The sequence below is a fragment of the Palaemon carinicauda genome, chromosome 6, assembly GCF_036898095.1.
Source record: "Palaemon carinicauda isolate YSFRI2023 chromosome 6, ASM3689809v2, whole genome shotgun sequence".
Classification (NCBI taxonomy): domain Eukaryota; kingdom Metazoa; phylum Arthropoda; class Malacostraca; order Decapoda; family Palaemonidae; genus Palaemon; species Palaemon carinicauda.
The window spans coordinates 5,119,154-5,141,662 of NC_090730.1; the positions used below are offsets into that span (position 1 = coordinate 5,119,154).

Genomic DNA, 22,509 nt, shown 5'->3' on the forward strand with positions numbered 1-22,509 from the left:
ATATATATATATATATATATATATATGTATATATATATATATATATATATATATATATATATATATATATATATATGTATATATATATATATATATATATATATATATATATATATATATATATATATATATATATAAATAAATATATGTATATATATATATATATATATATATATATATATATATATATATATATATATATATATATATATATATTGCAATTATTAAATTCTTGATTTGTGTAATGTATGCGTAGAATGATTTAACAGCACGGTATATAATAATAATAATAATAATAATAATAATAATAATAATAATAATAATAATAATAATAATAATAATAATAATTGTTATCATTATTTGTGTAATTAGCACCCAATAATGAGATTCAAGTTGAAAACCTATTATTATTATTATTATTATTATTATTATTATTATTATTATTATTATTATTATTATTATTATTATTATTATTATTTATAATAAAAACTCACAAGTTTTATTAGGACTATCCATATTTTTTGTATGCATTTTAAGTACATCAAAGTTGTTCTACAGTAGGCCTATACAGAAAAATCAACATACGTACACTCTGTCGTTAATGAGCGTCAAAAGATCGCCTATTGAAACTAATCGCATATACTATGTAGTTCTCTGAGAGAGAGAGAGAGAGAGAGAGAGAGAGAGAGAGAGAGAGAGAGAGAGAGAGAGAGAGAGAGAGAGAGAGAGACTAAAATATTTTCACATCACATTTATATCATACACAAATAGGTATATAATTCTAGAATTTACGTAAATAAATTTAAAATATCATAAAGCGTCAAATATTATAAAATATATTATAAAATTTGCATTGCATCTATCAAAATTTTGCTGCTCGTAGTCTCTCCATCTCTCTCTCGCAGACCTTTAGTAAATAATCACCAGATGGCAGTTCAGACTTGTTATTTGTAGTAATGATATTTGTGAAAGTAAGGTAGGTAAGTCACAGATTATTTCGCTCATTTTGGATGTTTTCGAATGTACTGCCTTTGCTGATTAACCTGCGAGGGATATTGTACTTATTATAGTTATAATAAAGGAGTAAAATGCAATGTGGTGGAATTAAGGCCGAGGAAACAAACGTAAGTCTCCTCGCTGTCATTGTTTACAAAGATCACCAGCAGACGAGTATTTTTCTCATTGCTGTCAAATACTTTGCCCCCAGGCTGCAGGGGCAGACTGGGGTCATTTATTACTAACCTGTAAACTCAAAACTTCTCGGTTGGGGAAATAAAACAAAGGTGGATATCAGTCTTTTGTTTTCGTAGGCTGTGAGAGAAAGAGTGAGTGAGTGTGTATGTGTGTCATTTTATGCCGTAACAACGCCCACTATATGTTCATGCTTGATAGATGGAGGAATAGATTTGTACGATAGATTGGTAGTTTATTACTAAATGTTTATTGAGTGGGGGTTATTAGTAAACAACTAAAGTGTGATTTCTTAAATAGGGGAGTCAATTTTCAGAATGATTTTTCTCTAATTTTAAGTTTTTTTTTTTTTTAATTTGACAAATTGCTTACAGTTCATTAATATTAATTATTTCCTTTAATTTTCATTCGATATATTTTTGTTTATGGGGAATCAATTACCCTATTAGGACCAAATTGGGATACTTTACAATTTGCTAGGCTACATTATTATAAAATTTGATATTTTGTTGGTTTCTAAGATTTGTCGATAGTAATTTTTTTTGGATAAAATTCCCAATTTATATTTACCCATGTGCCATCCAAAGTTTTTTTTTCTATGAATAAAAACATGGGATCGTATAATTAGCGTAGCGAAAAATGGACTATAGTGTATTTTTCTGATTTGTTTCATTTGTTTAAGTGGTCATAGGTGTCTAGAAAACTGCTTTAGCCTCTGTAGGCCTACATCAGTGGCCAGTTCCTCACTCGTGCAATAAAAATTTACTCCAATCAATCTAAACTCCCCCCCTTAATTTAACCTTTAAACCGTCTCCTTACCTACTTATCTAACAGCGGCTGATCCTTCCTGCGACATTTAATGGGGGTTTGATGCCCCCCTTCGATCCCCCCCGTACACTGCTGTATTCTTAGCCATCATCATACACACAGGTGGCTGCTATCATACATACACCCTAAACTGCTTTTGAGGGTGGAATTTTATGTGCTCTTTTTACCTTTTCTTCCATGAATACCTGTTCACATTGTAGATAACTACTTTATCCTGGCTGGGAAGGTGCCATATGGCAAACGAAGTGGGACGGTCCATAGCGAAAATGTGCGTCTCACAATGTGTAGCAGGAAGGCTTGATGTGCGAGTGTGGGAGGGCCCCAGGGCCCTTATACGCTACATTTAGGAATAGGGAAAACCTTGTTTATATACAGAAAATGCACCATGATTTTTTCCTCAATGGTGATGTTGAACAAAAGTTAGAATGATTTTGGGGTTTGATATGATACTTTAATTTCTAGCCTAATACATGAACCTCATATTTTTTTCATACTCGTTATCTCATTTTGTTTATTTCTGACCTTGAATAGGGGAAACCAACCTGTTTGTAAATTTTCCTACCCTTCCCCATATAATAACAATCTGCGTGCATTACTAATAAAGTACCGTATCATAATTACCTATAATTTATGGCACTAAATTTAATCAAATAGTATTTGCTCCGAAGGCGCTCGGTTTACTTACTATAAACATTATCTCACTACTCCTCTGATCTGGCAAGTGGTACATGAGCTGTTCACATCAATCACATGGTTCATTGTTTCGTGGATATTTTTTACTTACAGATGAACAACATATCTATATACTGAACCGAGAGAATTTTCAACATAATTACTGTAATGAAATAGATAAAATTACACAAAGTTTTGAAATAGATTCAAGTGCCCTGAAGGAAATTGAACGGAGGGGGAAGATTATCTTTTATAAAACAACTCCAACAAACTTGTGCATAAATATTTGGAAGCTGTTAATTGCTGAAAAAGCCAGGTTATGATTATATCATGCAAAAACATCAGAAAAACTGACAAGAGCTAATGCAAGCAATACATGTGCAATAACCCACCCTCAGTATCTGGAAGGTAAACAATGGACTTGAACAATAACATGGTGTTCGCATTTTAATCGATTGATACATAAATTATGCCGCCTGCCCCATTAGTCATACATAGAAAAATGTTGAAGCTAGCTAGCTCTCATCCATTTCTTACAGTGAAGTTCAGTTTTGCTCTAAATTAATGTATCATATATTAACCAATTTCAGATATGATTTTGGAGATGTAGTACTACACCAATTTATATAGAAAGAGAGAGACAGAGACAGGGTAAGGAGATGAAGTGGGTTTGAAGAAGAAAGACACGCCAGTCATCTGTGGAGATGTGGCGATAGTGGGGGAATCTTGGTAAATCCAGGTGCCCTACTCTTATCATCCATTTATTTCTGACGTGTGAGTAGGTCAGTTTAGTTGTGGGTTCCCCCAGTGGTTGCAAGGGTAAAGCTTTCTTGATGAGTAAGGATATTATAGGAATGGATGATGTTCATTTGTAATGGTACACATAAATATTTACAAAAAATACACCAAATACAAATTCTAACTTGAGCATACCTTAACCTACTTGGACCTTCATTGCTCTTCCTTCCTGACTAAGGGGCACTTACTCTCCCTTGATCCCCGATTCACATTTAAAAGCCACATAAACTATTTCTAGCTAGTCAGTGTAATATCTTGCTTAGCAAACTTTCCTACTCCTTCATGAGGGTGCTATTTTACAAGGTGGGTGGTTTGTATATGGTGTAGAATTGGTTTTTTACCTTTAGGTGCTGTACTTGAGTTGATTTTTGTTGTTATTTGTTGGGCTTTTGAAATATTTATCAACTTTTAAGAGACTAGATAAAGTCTTGATATCAATTAGTGTTTTGTACAAATTTTTCCAAGATCATATGCATTTGAGTTACACCCGGAACATGAGGACATTGTGTTTCATGGTCAAGATTCATAATAATACCATTATGATTTACCTGGTCATCCCCAGTCTGGGGTTGATAAATGTTGGAAATTGCCAAAAATGAAAATAATCTATGAATAGCTACGAGTGAATAATCGATGCATGAACTGTTGCCTCAAGGAGATGAGCTCCCCGCGACATAGCTGAACATATTGGAAGCTTTGAAATATTGATACCCAAAAATATGCTTAAAAATAGCCTGTCCTAAACTTTTGAGATAAACATCCTTTGTTTCAAGATTTACCGAAGTGTACCAATTTGATTTGAATGGTATTGTATTTCCAGCTATTGTAAGTATTTCCCATCATTTAAATTGAGTGATGGTTATTAAAAGTATGCCAGTTAATTAACCCTCACTGTGAGATATATCATTTTTATTGTCAATCTTCAGGATAACTTTTTTTTTTTTTTCGTCTTATAAACCATACTTGTTCTCCGTACTGTCATCATTAAGCTGAGGTTAGTTCATTGTCATAATTGGTTATCAATTTTGGTTAATGTATGGTACCTTTATTCCTAGTAAAACTGGAATTTGATATAAGAAATGGACAAGTGCTGGCTATGTTGATATTTTTATTCATATGGCTAATGAGCCTAGGGCTAGGGCATAACAACTTGTTTATTGATTGGGTAGAATGGGAATACCATTTCATTGTTTAAGTCCGTAGTTTACTTTTGGAATACTGATGGTGGGTTACTGCACATGCATTATTTGCAATTGCTTTTGGTAGCTTTTCTGTTTTTGTATGACATAATCATAGCTGGCTTTTTAAACTAATTAACAGCTTTCAAGTACAGTACTTATGCTTAAATTTCCGAATTTTGTTTTACTACAGCCCTACTTTTTCCCCTTGAATTCAGTTCCAGCATGAATACTCTCACAGGAAGACATCTCCCAGAGGGGAGTTAAGTATACAGTATTTTGAAATTTAGTGTAATTTCGTCGTTTTTGATAATTGATTACGGTACTGAACAATATATTAAAGATACTCCCCGCTCTTTATTTCTTCTTATGTATCGTAGTGCAAACTTTTGACTGTTAATAGGACTTTAGTGAAACTGGAACCGTCTTTAAGTTTTTAATGAGGTAGCAGTAGTAGCTGGCGGTTAGGCCCCGCCCACTTTCAGGTAGCGTAACTTTCACTTGAGTCATGGGAGAGTACAGCACAGACATACAGTACTTTGCAGTGTCTTAATTTGGGTGTTTTAATCATTTGGTTTGCTCTCTCGGATTGAAAAAGTTGTCTTACAGGGACATTAATGAAAGAAGCCAAAGATATGCTGTCTCCTGATAGCTGTATAGTAATTGTGTTGAAGTGTTCTGTGCTGTCTGTTCCTGTCGGGCGGTATATCTGTTGCTGTTCTATCCGATGATTGTGTGGCTATACAGTATTATGATGACAATGTGAGGTTAAGGAAATGGTTTTCCTTGGATAACGTGTTGCACGGTCTGAAGAAGCGTTCCTCAGCCGCCAATCCTGGTAAGCGAAGGACATGTCACCTGGCTGTGATGTAGTAACCTTTTTTTCCGTAAGGGCATCGTCATACGGAGAAAACAAACTTCATATTCTCCCTTCCTTCATCTTCACTAAGTCTTCGCTGCAACTTCTGAAGAACAAATAGAAGACTTTATTGTAGAAGTCCAGGAAATCAGATCATTAGGAGATACTGTACAGTACTATATGTACGCGCCTGAAGGTTTCTTGGTACTCGCTTCGGGTGGGTTGTATATACACTTTTCACCTATGCTTGGTCACTTTCCGAGAGGAGTGAGGGCCAGGAGTTGTCCCATAAGGGGAGGAAAAATCTCCACAACTCTCGTGTAAACTGAGCATACACAGTGTCGGTTTGGATGAAGGGCGCTGTCCTCCCTTACCCATTTTTGGAGAATCTTTCAGGAGAGAGAAGTAGTGCGTACCAAAGAGGTATCAGTTCGCCTACGCGCCAACACTCGCCCTCACCCGCGCGCGTCCATGCGCCTCCATCTCTGCACGCACGCACACGTGCGCGAACGTTTGCCCCCGCGCGAACCTGGAATTGTTCCATCGTGCGAACGCCAGCGCGAGCCCAAGCACGATTCCCTCCGGGTTTCACAACACGAGCTTCCTAGCGAGTCTTCTGGAGCGAGAGCAGTCGGGTCATCTTCACGGTCCCCCCCCCTGCAAGGGCAGAACAGCGGCGCTTGCAGGAGGAGGGGAGGTCTTCAGAGAGGTCTAGGCACCAATCTTCTTCCCTTTCTTTTCAGGCAGGCCCTATGGTATCTACTCCGAAGGATCGCCTGATCCCCTTCCCTCCAGTGGGAGTCTCTGACACTGCGTCTGTCAGTAGGTAGCCATGGTTTGGGTCCCTTATCAGAGCTGTCGTCCAGGCTGTTAAGCCTGCCTTCGCTGATTTAGGTCTCATACCAATGGCAGCTCCGACCCCACTGAAGAGGAAGAGAGGAGTAGAGATCATGGTGACTTCTCCCAGGGTCAAACTGGCTCCTAAGAAGTCCGTAAGGAAGGATCCTTCCCCCCCACCGACGTTCTCTCCTTCTCCTGTGGACGAAGCTTTTCCGTCCTCTGGAGAATCTACCGAGGTGAGACCTTCTCCCACCGCACCAATGGGAGAGACCCCACCACGAGTAGGAGAATCGTCCCGTGTTGGGGCGGAGAAGAGCCCTCAGACTTCGTTGCTGGAGTCCTGCATCACTCCTAGAAGGGAACCCAAGGACTCGAAGACTATCCCGAAGTCATTTTCCAGGATTCGACCAGAGCCAGCGAGACCCCAGGAGAACGTCCACGTGTCCCCCCAAGTAGAGCATCTGGGGACAGGAGACTTTGCTGCCAGTTCACCAGGAGGAGAGCAGCAAGAGTCAGAACATGCCTTCTGGCAAGTCTTGACAATGATGAGGCATCTCAGCGGGTTCAAGGACACGGTCCTGGACCGAGTCTTTGGCACTCAGAAACCCACTAAGGCCAGTGCGGCTTTGCCTTGGTCTCAAGGGGTGAAGAGTGCCAGGGATAAAGTTGAGGGCCAGCTCTCCGAGCTTGCCTCCTCCAGCCGTTCCACTGCTGGCAACAAGCTCCTCCCACCTCCTCGTGTCCAACAGAGGAGGTATTTTGAGATCATGGAGGAGTCTTGTTTAGCTCTTCCACTACACTACTCTGTGGAAGAACTTGCCAGGGGAGTCTCTCTTGAGAGACTCTCCAGCCGGCAAGTGACATTTTCGGCAACAGAGAACCTGAGTCAGGAGAAGGTCGCAAAGTGTGCCATGCAGGCCACTTCGTGGCTGGATGTCTGGCTGGGGTCTCTGGGCATCCTGCTGCGATCCGAAGATCTGTCCAAGGAGAGCACCAGGAAGGCCTTGGAGACCTTCCTCCTTTCGGGCACGCGCACCATTGAGTTTCTGGCCCACCAAGTCTCGAACTTGTTGGCAAACTCGATCCTGAAGCGATGTGATGCGGTGACCGAGAGGTTCCACTCGAAAGCCCCAGCCGTGGATGTCTGCAAGCTCAGACATTCTTCCCTCCTGGGAAAGAGTTTGTTTGAGCCCAAGGATGTGGAACAGGCAGCTGAGAGGTGGAGAAAATCGAACCAGGATTCTCTTCTCCAAAGGGTTCTTACTACAAACCCCTACAAACCTCCAGCACCTCAACAACCTCACCAGTCCAAGACGACGAAACCGGCAGCGGCAGCAAAGACGACGGTGTCCAAGCAGCAGCCCTTTCCTGTCGGAGACAAGAAGGGCAAAAAGTCCTCCAGGGGAGGCAAAAATCCTAGAGGGAGCGGCTGAGGCCGCAAACGCTAGGATTAGCAATCCCCCTGCATGTCCACCAGTGGGGGGATGCCTAAAAAGTTGCGCATTCAGGTGGCAGCAACTCGGGGCCGATTCCTGGACGATCTCTGTGATCAGTCAGGGATATCGCGTCCCGTTCATAACATCTCTTCCTCCCCTGACAGCGAATCCAGTGTCGTTGAGCTCCTATGCCATAGGATCGGCAAAGGGGCTAGCCCTACGGGCAGAAGTCGAGACCATGCTGAAGAAGGATAAGGTTACTCTCCAGGAGGTCGTCGACGGCTCCCCAGGCTTCTTCAGTCAACTCTTTCTTGTAAAGAAGGCGTCTGGAGGCTGGAGACTGGAGACCAGTCATCGACCTCTCAGCTATGAACAAGTTTGTCAAACAAACTCCGTTCAGCATGGAGACAGCAGACACGGTCAGACTTGCAGTGAGACAGCAAGACTTCATGTGTACACTGGATCTGAAGGACGCGTACTTCCAGATCCCAATCCATCCGTCTTCTAGGAAATACTTAAGATTCAGCCTAGACAACAAGATCTACCAGTTCAAGGTGCTGTGTTTTGGTCTCTCCACAGCACCCCAGGTATTCACCAGAGTGTTCACCCTGATCTCTTCGTGGGCGCACAGGATCGGCATCCGTCTCCTCCGTTATCTGGACGATTTGCTGATCCTGGCAGACTTGGAATCGACCCTTCTTCGACACCGAGACAAGCTTCTGAGAATTTGCCAAGATCTAGGGATCATGGTAAATCTCGAGAAGTCTTCTCTGCTTCCATCTCAACGACTGGTATATCTAGGCATGATATTGGACACCAATCTCCACAAATCCTTTCCATCAGACGACAGGATAGCAGGGCTGAGGAGGGTCACAGATCCTTTCCTCAGACGAGAAGAGCTTCCAGCCCAATCGTGGTTACTCCTAGGTCACCTTTCCTCCTTGGCCCGTCTAGTTCCAAACGGCCGCCTCAGGATGAGATCCCTGCAATGGCGGCTCAAGTCCCGGTGGAATCAAGGCCACGATTTCCCGGACATTCTGGTCCCTTTGGGTCCTGCGGAACGGACGGACCTTCAGTGGTGGGTGACAGACGAAAACCTCCGAAAGGGAGTGGATCTTCTCGTCCTCCCCCCGGATTTGATGCTGTTCTCGGACGCTTCAAAACAAGGATGGGCGGCCCACGTTCTGAACCACAGGACCTCAGGCCTATGGTCACAATCAGAAAAGTGCCTCCAGATAAATCTGCTAGAGATGAAGGCCGTATATCGGGCACTTCAACAGTTCCAACAAACTCTGGCGGGTCACTCCATGGTGGTGATGAGCGACAACACCACGGTAGTGGCTTACATCAACAAGCAGGGAGGTACTTTTTCACAACAGCAATCCCATCTTGCGGTAGAGATACTGAGATGGACCGAAGTCCACTCGATTCCACTATCGGCTCGCTTCATTCCGGGCAAAAGGAATGTGCTCGCCGACAGTCTGAGCAGAGCATCGCAGATAGTGAGTACCGAGTGGTCCTTGGATCCTCTAGTAGCCAACAAAGTCCTGACTTTGTGGGGTTCCCCGACAGTGGACCTGTTCGCGACAGCCTTGAACTTCAAGCTTCCGCTGTACTGTTCCCCAGTCCCGGACCCCAAGGCACTCTGGCAAGATGCCTTCCAACAACGGTGGGACAACATCGACGATTACGCCTTCCCACCGTTCTGTCTGATGAGAAGGGTGCACAACAAGACCAGAATATCGGTCAACCTGTCAATGACTCTAATAGCTCCTCTATGGCATCATGCAGAGTGGTTCCCGGACCTTCTGCAGCTCCTGTCGGAACTCCCGAGAGAACTTTCTCCACGACACGAGCTACTCAAGCAACCACACAGCAACATCTTCCACAAAGCCGTAGCATCGCTTCGGCTTCACGCCTGGAGACTATCCAGCATCTACTCACAGAGAGAGGCTTTTCGCAACAAGTTGCGGAAAGGATGTCTTGGTACCTGCGAAAGTCGTCCGCAGGGGTCTACCAGGCGAAGTGGAGAGTCTTCTGTGGTTGGTGTCGTGGAAGGGATATCGCTCCCCTCGATGCCACTATTCCAGCAATAGCGGAGTTTCTTGTGTATTTGCGGGAAGAAATGCACCTTTCAGTCTCGGCACTGATAGGCTATCGCTCAGCCTTAAGCCTAGCCTTAAAGCTGAAAGGAATGGACATTTCCTCCTCGCTGGAACTTTCTCTACTCATACGAAGCTACGAGCTTACCTGCCCTCAGTCGGAAGTGAGACCTCCTTCATGGAACGTGGTTCGAGTCCTCAGGTCTCTTAAGAGACCACTGTTCGAACCATTACGCCAGGCTTCTGATCGTCACCTGACTTGGAAGACGGTGTTCTACTCGCATTGGCCTCGGCCAAGCGAGTCAGCGAACTTCATGGTCTCTCGTACGACGTCACCCATTCAAGGGGATGGGGGGAGGTAACGTTCGGGTTCGTCCCTGAGGTCGTGGCTGACTCAAAATCCTGGGATTCTGAACCCACGGTTCGACTCCTTCCGGATTTCGAGTCTCCGTTCTGTAACAGATGACCCAGACCATCTCCTACTGTGCCCAGTAAGGAGTCTGAGGCTCTATCTTAAGAGAACAGCAGCAGCCCGTCCTCGAGTGCGAGCATTTTTTGTGAGCACAGGAAGGACGAAGAGGAGGGTCACTAAGAACACCATCTCAGCATGGATTCGCAGGGTCATCCACCATTCCCTGAATCCAGACCCTCCTCCATCACGTCGCCCTAGAGCACACGATGTCAGAGGCATCGCTACGTCCCTGGCATTCAAGAGAAACTAATCAGTGACGCAGGTTCTACAAGCTGGGGTCTGGAAGCATCAAACGACCTTCACAGCCCACTGCCTGCAGGACGTGACCCACAGGAGGCTCGATACGTTCTCTATCGGCCCTGTGGTGGCTGCACAACAGCTGGTCTAAACCTCAGGCTCCTTAATGGACAAGTAGCAGAAGGTTGAGGGCATTGTTACCCGGTTTTAGTCTGTTTGAATGAAAAAGTATGCCTGGCCCTTACTCTTTTCTTTATCCTTCCCTCTCTTGGGGAAAGCACCATCCTGGGTTCTCTGCACAGCTGACCTCAAACCACTGCAGGTAAACCATGCTTCCTTGTGTTCCTAGTATTAAGATAATACTGTCGCGTCCCCCATACCCTGATGAGGTGGTATTGAGAACGTCCTATCCTAGAATTCCATCTAAAGGATTCCAGGTCAACTTCCTAGGACGAGTCACACTTCATTCCTTCACACACACAAGCTTACGTAGGCCGCACGTTCCTGGCAGAGCAAGGGATTTGCGAGGTGCAGGGACTCCTTATCTCGAGTGCTACACACTCGGATTCTTCTTCCCCGGCCGAAGCCAAAGCCAGTAAGGCTGGTACTTACCACCCTACCTAAGGGTTAAGTCACCCTATTTAAATAGCGTGGTTTGTATTTCGGTTACAGAACAAATGACAAATTCGTAGATAATTTGTATTTTTCCTAACCATACAAACCTTAGCTATTTAATCATACTTGCCTGCCAGCCCTGTCCCCCGTGAAGTCCTACCTCTAAGCGAAGTGAATCAGTTCACCGGTGTGTGAGGGGGGAGGGGTAGCTAACACTCCTACTATCAGTGCTAGGTCTGTACAAGACGGACCTTGAGCCCTACGTGTCAGAACGTTGGCAGCCACCATCGTCCCCTTGCAGCCTCGAGATGTTTCCAAGATGCTTCAGCAACTCTATCACCACGGTCCATTGATTCATTGATGGTATTGCAGATAACTCGGATCCAATCCAAGACACAAGTGCAGGGCAATTCATTCTCAGTCCCATAGTCCCCTGCCATGGGAGCTGCTTCCTGGATCAACTAAACAGCTTCTTGTTAGGCCTTTGGTTGGGTGCAGTCATATACAGTACTTCACCTTAGCCTGGAGCTTGACATTCCCAAATAGGTAAAAGGTAAGGACCTTTCTGACACTGCAGCCACCTTACCAGTGAGCCTTTGGCTGCTAAAGGAACACAAGGGAAAGGAATTTACTCAAAAGTCTTCCAAACGGTTCTTCAGGTCTTTAACGGTCAACTCTTCAGTGGAGAAGTAGACCCAGGTCCATTTCAAAAGGAAGACGGCTAGTACGGTACAGCCTACCATCAGGAAAACACCAGTTACCATAAGGGGTCCTAGCAGAAAAAGGATACTTACACCTAGATACCCATCTTCTGGTCTATCAGAATTATTGTATATCCTCCTTGGCTTCCAGTCTTTTGTTTTCCGTTTAAGGAGTTTTCTTGATAATTGGCTTGTTCTGTTTCTCTTCAGGAGACAATGCTCCAGGACTGGTATCAGTTGACCTTCTTTTGCCTTGATTTGAGAATCATGTTCAATCAGTAACCAAGCTGCATGGCCAGTTGGTGATAGAGAACTGAATTATGGGGATAACACATTGATCAATCATATCAGTAAATTGAGGGAAGTAGCATAGTTGCTCCTGCACAGCCAAGAACTTCCTGGCAATGGTAATAATGTCCTCAGAAATATCCCTCGTCATAGTGGAATTCATTCTACGTGGGCTCCCGCACCAGCGATTGCTCCAGGTTTGTTGAAATCATCACTACCGCTAGAGTTATGGGGTCCTTTGACTGGCCAGACAGTACTACATTGGATCCTTCTGTCTGGTTACGGTTCATTTTCCCTTTGCCTACACACAAACACACACCGAATAGTCTGGCCTATTCTTCACATATTCTCCTCTGTCCTCATACACCTGACAACACAGATTGCCAAACAATTCTTCTTCACCTAAGGGATTTTTGCACTGTAATTGTTCAGTGGCCACTTTCCTCATGGTAAGGGTTGAAGAAACTTTTTAGCTATGGTAAGCAGCTTTTCTAGAAAGATACTCCAAAATCAAACCATTGTTCTCTTGTCTTGGGTAGTGCCATAGCCTCTGCACCATGGTCTTCCACTGTCTTGGGTTAGAGTTCTCTTGCTTAAGGGTACACTTGGGCACACTATTCTATCATATTTCTCTTTCGCTTTTTTTGTTAAAGTTTTTATAGTTTGGATGGGAGATATTTATTTTAATGTTACTGTTCTTAAAATATTTAATTTTTTCCGTTTTCTTTCCTCACTGGGCTATTTTCTCTGATAGAACCCTTGGGCTTATAGCATCCACTTTTCCAACTATGGTTGTAGCTTAGCAGTTAATAATAATAATAAACTACTTGCAATTTCTCTTTCACCTGGTTTCAGTAGAACAAAAAGCATGGGAAGATTGGAGATTGGGTGTGGTGGCCAGTCGATGGTTTCCTCTCGTGGGAAGTTTAACCCGAACACCACCTCCAAAGATCCTGCCATTCTCAGACAAATCCAAGGATAGTGGAGCACACCTTGAGTACAGAATCACCATTGGGAAGTAGTTTACGGAAATAAAACACCTGCTTTTCAATCTTCAGTACAGTACGGGAAATCCAAGCAATACTTTTTGCTGCCTTCCCAACAGGTTTTGATAAGTCACCCGGTAGCATTGAAGAATAACAACTCTATCTTCGTGACTTATGACCACAAGCAAAGGGGTTCTGTATCGTAGACCCTTTACGATTGGACAAGCCAGCAAGCACCTGGACAGCTGACAATGTGATAGTTGTATGCAAAACTGTTCAAACTAGAAGAATTATATAGTGCGCACACTCAATCACCAGGGTATGGTGTAGGATCAGTGACTCTTCACTTTCATGCATGACGGAAAGGCTTCGTGCATTTTGGGTACCGTACTGTATTGCCATCCAAGGACTTTTTCTGCTTCCAGTTGATCCAGAACTCTAGTTCTGGAACATCTCCCCTAAAGCTGCTCTCCATTCCAGAGAAGTTAGCAGCATTCAGATCAATTTCCAACACACCAGTTCCTCTAGATACCTCGGCCATTTCGCGCATTTACCTGGTTTACCGATTACTCAACAATCTGGACAATTTTGGTTTCAGGTTTACCTTAACGGCTCCTAGGTGCCACAAAGGGGGATGTAGATTTTCTGATGTTCCTTCTCTACTTGCCAGTAGTGACATTGTAGGAGGGACATTTTGCTGGGTGGAACCTTTCTTCATGGCAGTTCTCTTCATCTTCCTTCGTCGAGGAAGCTATACCAAGTCTCTGCTGTAAAAGACTGTCACTCAACCTTTTACTAGACCTGAGATTGAAGAGCTCATACCTTTTCCCTTCAGAAGAGCAGTAAGGGCTCAGGAGTAGCTTCAAACAGTGTTCCCACTCCAGAAACTTGAGCCTCTTAGGCATGTCGCTCAAGTCTTCAGGTGTCTTAAAACCTTCCTGTACCCTTGACTGGGCATTAAATAGTATTTGACCCCTAGACTACTCATGAGCCTCAGACTCTGCATTACGATAATATTTTGTATGTCACAAGTTAATCTCAACAAAGGAAGGCCTTCTTCTCCCTTGACCAGTGTTTGTGTCCAAGAGCGAGTTTTTAGCCTGGTACAACTCTAATCTCATGCCTGCATGACTCTCCTCTTGTCTTGTAAGGAAACGGTGACACTTCTTAGAGATCTCAAGTTCTCTTGTGGAGCACCAAAGGGTATAGATTAAGCTATCCAAAAATATATCTTCTGAATTGTCACTCTTATAGTGCTTGTGCTTGTGTCTTTAGCATTTTCACTTATATTAGAAATATTCTATCTTACATCAAGTGTAGATCAGTCCATTAAGAATCCATTGCCTAAGATTAGGTTAGGTTAGGATGCATCTCTGTATTTTATTTGTTTACTGTTTACTCCCCACCTAAAAAATGAGATTTTAGGCATCCGAATCCCAGGAACTCCACAGTCCTTGTCCAATAATTCTTACTGTTCTTTGCATTTAGTCTTCCCAGACTGTATGTAGTAAATTACTAGTATGCAGTCAATTCTAACAGTTATGCCTTCTCCATAATAAGGCTCAATGCTACACAGTATTCTAGAAGTTTTATTCCAGCTGTGATCAGATTGTAGAATGATCTTCCTAATTAGGCAGTTGAATCGATGGAACGAAAGAAGTTGAAACTTACTGCGAATGTTTACATGTTGAACAGGCTGGGCTGACGCAAGTCTCTGTTCATAGTTTATATATGACAAGATTTATTCCAACATTTTTACTGATCTTCAAAATATTTTATTTGTTCCGCAACTGGAATACAAACCACGCTATTTATTAGGGGTTATACTTTCGGCGGAGCTGAAATGACGAGCCATTAAAATTTATCGAGGGTTAACTACCCACACTGCTAGTTAGCGGGGGTAGGGCGGGGTAGCTTGCTACCACTCCCGTTCACACACCTGTGATTTAGTCACTTTACTTTTGGCTCTGATCGAGAGCGATTGTTTCTTCTCTCCCTCCTCGCCTATTCTGGACTGCCATTAATTTTTGTCTTTTAACTTACTTTTTCTTATACTGTACTTCTGTACTTGTATATATATGAAAACATTCTTAAAGTTTTTTGTATATATTTATAGAAATGTGGTAAGTTTCCTTTTCAGTGTTTGTGCTGTGTGTGTGATACATATACGACAACGACACTTGCGTAGTAGCAAGGCCAGCACAGTTTCACTTCGTGGGGAACGACCTCTCCCTCTCTGGTCCTTCGGTCTTCCCGTCGGCATATAACCATTAACTCGGCCGCTGCAGTGGAATTGTCATCGCCTGGACCCTCTTCATTCAACTATTGTCTTCGCCTTTTCCTCTTTTCCTACGGGATATATGGATTCTGAGCGAAGGGAATGTGGCCTAAGATTGACTATGGTCTCTCTCTTCTCGAGGTTCTTCACCTTTACAACAACAGTATGCTATTGGGGAAGCTCCTTTCCCGTGCACGGGTTAAGTTGCTCTTCTGATTGTTTGTCTCAATTATTTTTAGTGAAAATATAATTGTATTTTAACTTTTCAGCTTTCTTCGTGGGGAACACTTCCCTTCGGAGTGTCAGTGGTTCTCACTATTAGTGAATGTTCTTAGCTGATTTAAATAATTGTAATTCTGTTTTTATTACAGTTACTCCGCTCCCCCTTCTCCCATGGATGTCGACTGGGGAAGGAAGGGCGCACTACCACTTAATTTTATGCTTTCCCCTCTTCGGAGTTCCTCCTGGGGTATTTGTTAAATAATTAATTTTTTGTCGGCGCAATACTCATTTTATGTTGTTCCTCGGGGTTCCTCTTCGGAGTTCCTCCCTAGGGAATTTCTGTTAAATAATTATTTAATTTTATTTTTTCCCAGTTAACTATTCAGTTTTTCTTCGTTCGACTAAGAGTGCCAACGAAGCAGAGCTGTTCTGTTCAAGCATGGGGAATCTGCTGTCACTGCCGTCCCTCAGAGGACGTCATCATGGGCGTCATCCCTTCTCTTAGAAGTACTCCCGTGACATGAACAGCACTTCAGATCATCTTAGAACGCTAAAGGAGGTTGGCCTCTAGGGGTTAGACAACTTCCCTTCCGAGGGAAGTTTCCTCCCCAGGTGTGAGGTTGTTTCTCCCTTCAGATTTCTCTCCCCCCTTGCTGAGTTTCTCTTCCTTCAGGGGCGGAGCACGGTCTTGGCAAGTCTCTTCTACGAAGTGTTCACCTCTCTCGTTCGCGAGAGAGGCCATCCATAGAGACTCCTCTTCGGAGGATCGCTACTGTTAAGGTCAGCTTGCTGATCCACCGGCCCTCAAGGGGCATCATCATGGGCGTCATCTAGTCTCTTCTATGAAGTGTTCACCTCTCGTTCTCGAGAGAGGCCACTCATAGAGACTTCTCTTCGGAGGATCACTACTGTTAAACGTCACCTTGCTGATCCACCGGCCCTCATGGGCGTCATCACGGGTGTCTTTAAGTCTCTTCTACGAAGTATTCACCTCTCTCGTTCACGAGAGAGGCCACTCATAGAGACACCACTTCGGAAGATCAAGCAGACCTACCAGCGCAGCAGAACTACCAGGACCTCATCGGTGGATGCTCGCCCTTCCAAAGGACACATCTCAGTTCCTGATTGTCCTGCCAGCTGACCTACCGATCTACCAGGGCAACCTTGTGCTGCAACGTAGTCCTTTGGACTTCGGTCCTGGACTCTTAACACGGACCTTTTTTACGGTCCCCATTGGTGGATGCTCGCCCTTCCAAAGGGCACATCCCAGTTCCTGATCATCCTGCCAGCTGACCTGCCGATCTGCCAGCGCGCAAGGTTGCGCTGCAAGGAAGTCCTTTGGACTTCGGGCCTGGACTCTAATGCAGACCTGCTTACGGTCCCCATCGGTGGATGCTCGCTCTTTTTTAAAGGGCACATCCCAGTTCCTGATCGTTCTGCCACTGGTCATCCTACCAGCTGACCTGCCAATCTACTAGCGCTACCTTCGCTCACGCGAGCGCCGACGATCTTCCGCGCGCGGGTGCCGATGGTCTCCCACGCGCGCGCCAATAGTCTTCCACGCGTGCCGACGATTTTCAGCGCGTGGGCGGCGATGGTCTCCCGTGCGCGGTCCGAAGATTTTTCGCGCTCGCACCGACGATCTTCCGCTCGCGGGTGCCTATGGCCTCCCTCGCCCGCGAGGACCAATGCTCTTGCGCGCGTGCCAATAGTATTGCGTGCGCACAAATAGTCTTCTGCTCATGCACGCCGGCGGTCTTCCGCGCACGGGCGCCAATGGTCTCCCACGCGCGCACCGATGATTTTCCGTGCGCTAGCGCCAAGGTTCTTGCGCGCACGCGCCGATGATGTTCTGCGCGCGGGCACTGATGGTCTCACGCGCGCGCCGTGAGTTCACCAACATTCTACCGCGCACGCGCGCCGACGGCCTTCGCGCATGCGCGCTCCAATAATCTTGAGTGCGCCCAGGCAGTCTTCCGTGCGCGCGGACGCCGATAGTCTTCCGCACGTGTGCGCCAACAGTCTCCACGTAGTACTCTCACGCACGTGCCAATGCACCCACCCTTGCGCAACCAGTCACACACTTCAGCGCATTCTAGGGAGAATGCACAAAACTACACAGTGCCTTACTGCGCGCCAGTGCTCTTCCTCACTTTCCTGCACCCTCCTGCCCAGTTATGGTCCCGGATTCAATGCGCCAGCTCTTGCCAAAGAGTCAAGGCTCGCAGATCCAATGCACCTGCTCTTGCCTAAGAACCAGCGCTTGCCTGCTCTCCAGGCAGATATTAAGCACCAGCATCATCCTGTGTGCCATCGCTCCAGTATTCTCCTATACACTCGCGCAATTGTCAGTAAAAAGGAACAAAACTTTTTGGACAGGTCACCATTGCCCCATTCCTCCCCGCAAACATGAACATTGCTACCGGTAAAAGAGGAATAAGGCTTCACCGTTCAAGATCCCGAAGTTTCTATCCTACAAGGGGAATCAAAATGGGGAATCCTTGGTCCCTGTCTCTTCTGAAGTTTCTTTTTCCTTGACAGACCACCATCAGCAAACAAGAAAGCATCAACAGACTGATCTCTAGATCACTGTTTGCTGATGGCTAGTTCACAGTTTACTGATCGCTAGGTCACCGATCGCCAATTGCTAGCTCAATGCTGATCTTTGACCTTTAGTCCCTCTAATGACTAACGATCTCCAATTGCTAGCGTTTCCAATCACCGATTGAGAAGAATTCTTACACTGGGTATCGCGCCTGATCCTTTACGACACGAGTCAAGACTCCAGCGTCGACAACCTTCCATGCAAAAGGATCAGCAAGGAGCTGTCCCTTTGGGTCGATGTCCACACCATGTTGGAGTTCGAACAAGGGCTAAGACCTCAGGTCTTCATTTGCACACTTGACCTAAAGGACACTTACTCCCAGGTCCAAACCATCCATCTAGGAAGGTTGGAAGATTCAGTCTAGACAAACAAGAAACACCAGTTCAAGGCACTGTGCTTCGGTCTTTCCATTACACCCATCCTGGTCTCACAGGATCGGCTTCTGTCTCCTCTCTCTCGGGACGACTGACTGACCTTAGCAGACTCAGTGGCAACCTTGCATTAACACTGGAACTTCTGAAGTGTCTTTACCAAGATTCAGTGATCAGGGTAAACCCTACGGAAGTCTTCCCTACTTCACTCCTAGGAGACTGGTGTATCTAGGAATGATTCTAGACACCAATCTCCACAAAACCTTCTCAAAACGAGAACGACTTCCATTCCAAGAGACATGAGTGGGAAAAAAGAAGAAAGGAGCGACCATAGTGCTGCACCACACAACCTCAGCCCTCTGGACAGAGCCCGAAGGTACCTTCACTTAAATCTCTTAAGAGATGAAGGCCAACTTTCCGGTCCTTCAGCAGCCTCATCGGTTCCTAACAGACCACTCGGTGATGTGATGGACGACACACCACATAGAGACTCACATCAACAAGCAAGAAGGAACTTGCTTGTAGCCTCTTCCCATCTAATAGTATAAACACTAAAATGGGCCAAAGTGTGTTCGTTACCACTATCAGCCCGCTTCATTCCAGTCTGGAAGAACGTGCTCGCCGACAATCTGTGCACAGCATTTCAGATAAGGTATACCAAATGGACTTTGGATCGCCATGTAGCCAACAAAGTCCCGACTTTACGAGGTCCTCCAACTAGGGGGTCTGTTCGCAACGCTCCTGAATCTCAGGCTACCGTTGCTCACCAGCCCTAGACCCCAAGGCTCTCTGGCAAAAATGGTGGGTACAACAATGACGTTTACGTCTCGTCCCTGTTTTATCTGGAGAAGGGCACTCAACAAGGCTAGAACATCGGTCAACCTCTCAAGGACTCTCCTAGCTCCGCTATGGCATTATGCAGAACGGTCTCCAAACCTTTTGCAGTTCCTGATAGTCTCTCCAAGAGAACCCTCACCACATAACAGACAACCCACTTCAACACCTACCACAAGCTATAGCTTTGCTATGATTGTATGCTTGAAAACTACCCAATAGCTCTTTGCAAAAAGGTTGTCTAGATATCTGAGGAATTCCTCAGCATCAGTCTACCAGGCAGTATCGCGTCTTGTGTGGTTGGTGTCATGTGAAAGTCTCTCTCCACACGATACCTCGATTCCAGCAACAGCGGAATCCTTGAGTATATGCAAGAGGTAAAGACTCCCTATTCAGTTCCGACAGGCAAAGATGATCAGTCAACCTTGATCCTTCACCTTCAAACTGAAAGAAAAGGACACCCTCTCATTGATAGGCTTTTGCTAACTCATACGGATTTACAACATGTCTTTCCCCAGTCGGAATTGAGACCTTCCTCTCAGATCATGGTTCGAATCTCCAATCCCTAAAGGGACCTCCTTATGTTCCACTTCACCAGGCAACAAATTTTCTCCTGATTTAAGAACACAATGTTCCTACACACTCGGACAGCAACCATACGAGTCAAGGAACTTCATGGTCTCTCTTTCGACATCGCCCATTATTGAGAAGGGCGAAAGACAATATTCAGTTTCGTCACTATGTCGCCAGACACAGTCTCCAGAGGTGACGGATCCTACACAAGTCTCAACTAGGTAACGGACGATCCAGATCATCCGTTACTGTACCCAGGGTAAGGTATGAGACTTTACCTAAAGAAAACGGCAACAGCCTGCCCGGGTCCCTCCTCTTGTCAGCACTGGGAGAGACTAGAGGAGAATCACCGAAACATCATCTCGACATGACGACTCACAGTGTCAGGGGCATAACTATGTCCCTGGTCCTTCTTAGCAGATTACTCTGTGACGCAGGTTTTACAAGAAAGGATGTGAATGCTCCAGGTGACTTTCACAACCTTTCTCCTGCAAGACGTGAACCACTGGAACTCGATATGATCTCTATTGGTCTGGTGATGACTGTACAACAGCTGGTTGTGTACCTCAAGCTCCTTATTGGACAAGTAGCAGAAGGTTGAGGGCACTATTACCCGGTTTTAGTCTGTGTGAATGAAAAGATTTGACTGGCTCTTATTCTTTTCTTCATCCTACCCTCTCGTGGGGAAAGCAGCATCCTGGGTTCTCTGCATAAGCTGACCTCAAACCACTGCAGGTAAACCATGCTCCCTTGTGTACCTAGTATTAAGCTAATACTGTTGCGTCCCTATACCCTGGCGAGGTGGTATTGGGAAGTCTTGGTTACGTCAGGTTTTTCCTACATAGACTCGGAGTAACTTTACCTAGACTGTCACACTTCTGCACGTCTCAACACACAGCTTGCGTAGGCCGCGGACCTTGCGTAGCAAGGTTTAGCGAGGGCAGGGACTCCTTATTTTCGAGTGCTAACATACTCAGATAAGGAGTCCCCGGGCAAAGCCAAAAGCCAGATTGGCAGGGACGTCCACTCTTCCTAATGGGTGAGTCACCCCTAATAAATAGCGTGGTTTGTATTCCAGTTACAGAACAAATTCGTAGATAATTTGTATTTTTCCTAACTATACAAACCTTAGCTATTTATATAAACTTGCCCGCCATCCCTATCCCCCTTGAAGTCCTACCTCCAAGCAAAGTGACTAAATCACAGGTGTGTGAACAGGAGTGGTAGCAAGCTATCCCCCCCCCCCTACCCCCGCTAACTAGCTGTGTGGGTAGTTAACCCTTGCTAAATTTTAATGGCTCGTCATTTCAGCTCCGCCGAAAGTATAACCCCTAATAAATAGCTAAGGTTTGTATAGTTAGGAAAAATACAAATTATCTACGAATTTGTCATATTAATTGTTCATTACTTCTCATGTAGTTTATTTAATTTCCTCACTGGGCTATTTTTCCCTGTTGGAGCCCTTGGGTTTATACCATCCTGCTTTTCAAAATGGGGCTATAGCTTAGCTATTGCTAATGATGATAATGTTTTTGGAAATATTCTTTCTTGATGTTAATATTCCCTCTGTCCCCTCTGACTTTCTTGAACTGTTGTTGAAATTTTGCAACTTCAAACCCTTGAAAACTGACAGAAGCCTCTCTTAACCAAACGGCCTGTGCTAACCATGCTTCAAGGTAAGAGTAGAAATGTGTCTCCAAGCAAGCAGCCATATGTGGATACCTGTACAGTACTAGAGGGATTCGCTTCTTTGATTATGTATTCAAGTTCACTCCCCATGTGTATGAAAGTCAAGCTCCTACTCCTCATCCTTGGATACCACTGTCATTTTAACCAGTAATCTCTTTTTGGTAGTGCGTCTTTACTGTCACTATACTGTAATACTTCAGGCCATTGGCTGAAAGGATGTTTATCATATAAGGAGGCAAAGAAAAAGAAAAGACTAAGAAGAGAGCTCCTTTGTTTGATGTTTGACAACCTCCTTACAGAAATCAGTGATATAAGTCTTAAGCACCATAGGATTGTAGTGGCTTATAGGAAACGTCCCTACCTGGCAATTTTGCCAAACTGGGGTTTGAAGGAGCCTATAGGTCCATTTGCTGAGTTAGCATCAGCCATTGCCTGGCCCTCCCTTGTCCTAGTTGGATGTTGATCATTTGTATATATGGTCAGTGTATGGGGCATTATCATTGCCCCTTGCGTCTGCCATTCATGAGCGGCCTTCGAATCTTTAAACTAGCAAACCAAGCCATTTAAAGAAAGGTATCCTATTACAGGAAGCCTAACTATCATCCCACAAAGATGCTAAGTTTTTCACCAGGTAACCACTACTTTGATTCTCAGCCAAAGTATCAATAGGCACAGTGTTAAAAGTTTTAAAACAACTTGCTTCATCAGTGTTGTAGATTTCAGATGCAATAATC

At 44.6% G+C, this 22,509-nt stretch overlaps 1 protein-coding gene across 3 annotated transcripts in view; it reads left to right on the forward strand.

Annotated features, from left to right (window-relative positions):
- Positions 1-901: 901 nt before the first annotated feature.
- Positions 902-22,509, forward strand: part of Socs16D (Suppressor of Cytokine Signaling at 16D) — a 67,064-nt gene continuing 45,456 nt past the window's right edge. The window contains exon 1 of one of the 3 annotated variants that reach the window (XM_068374912.1): positions 902-976. The gene's annotated coding sequence lies outside the window, so the exon portion shown is untranslated. Of the gene's footprint in view, positions 981-1,103; positions 1,125-22,509 lie in introns of those variants that run through there. The other 2 variants (XM_068374911.1, XM_068374913.1) reach the window with 2 other exon arrangements.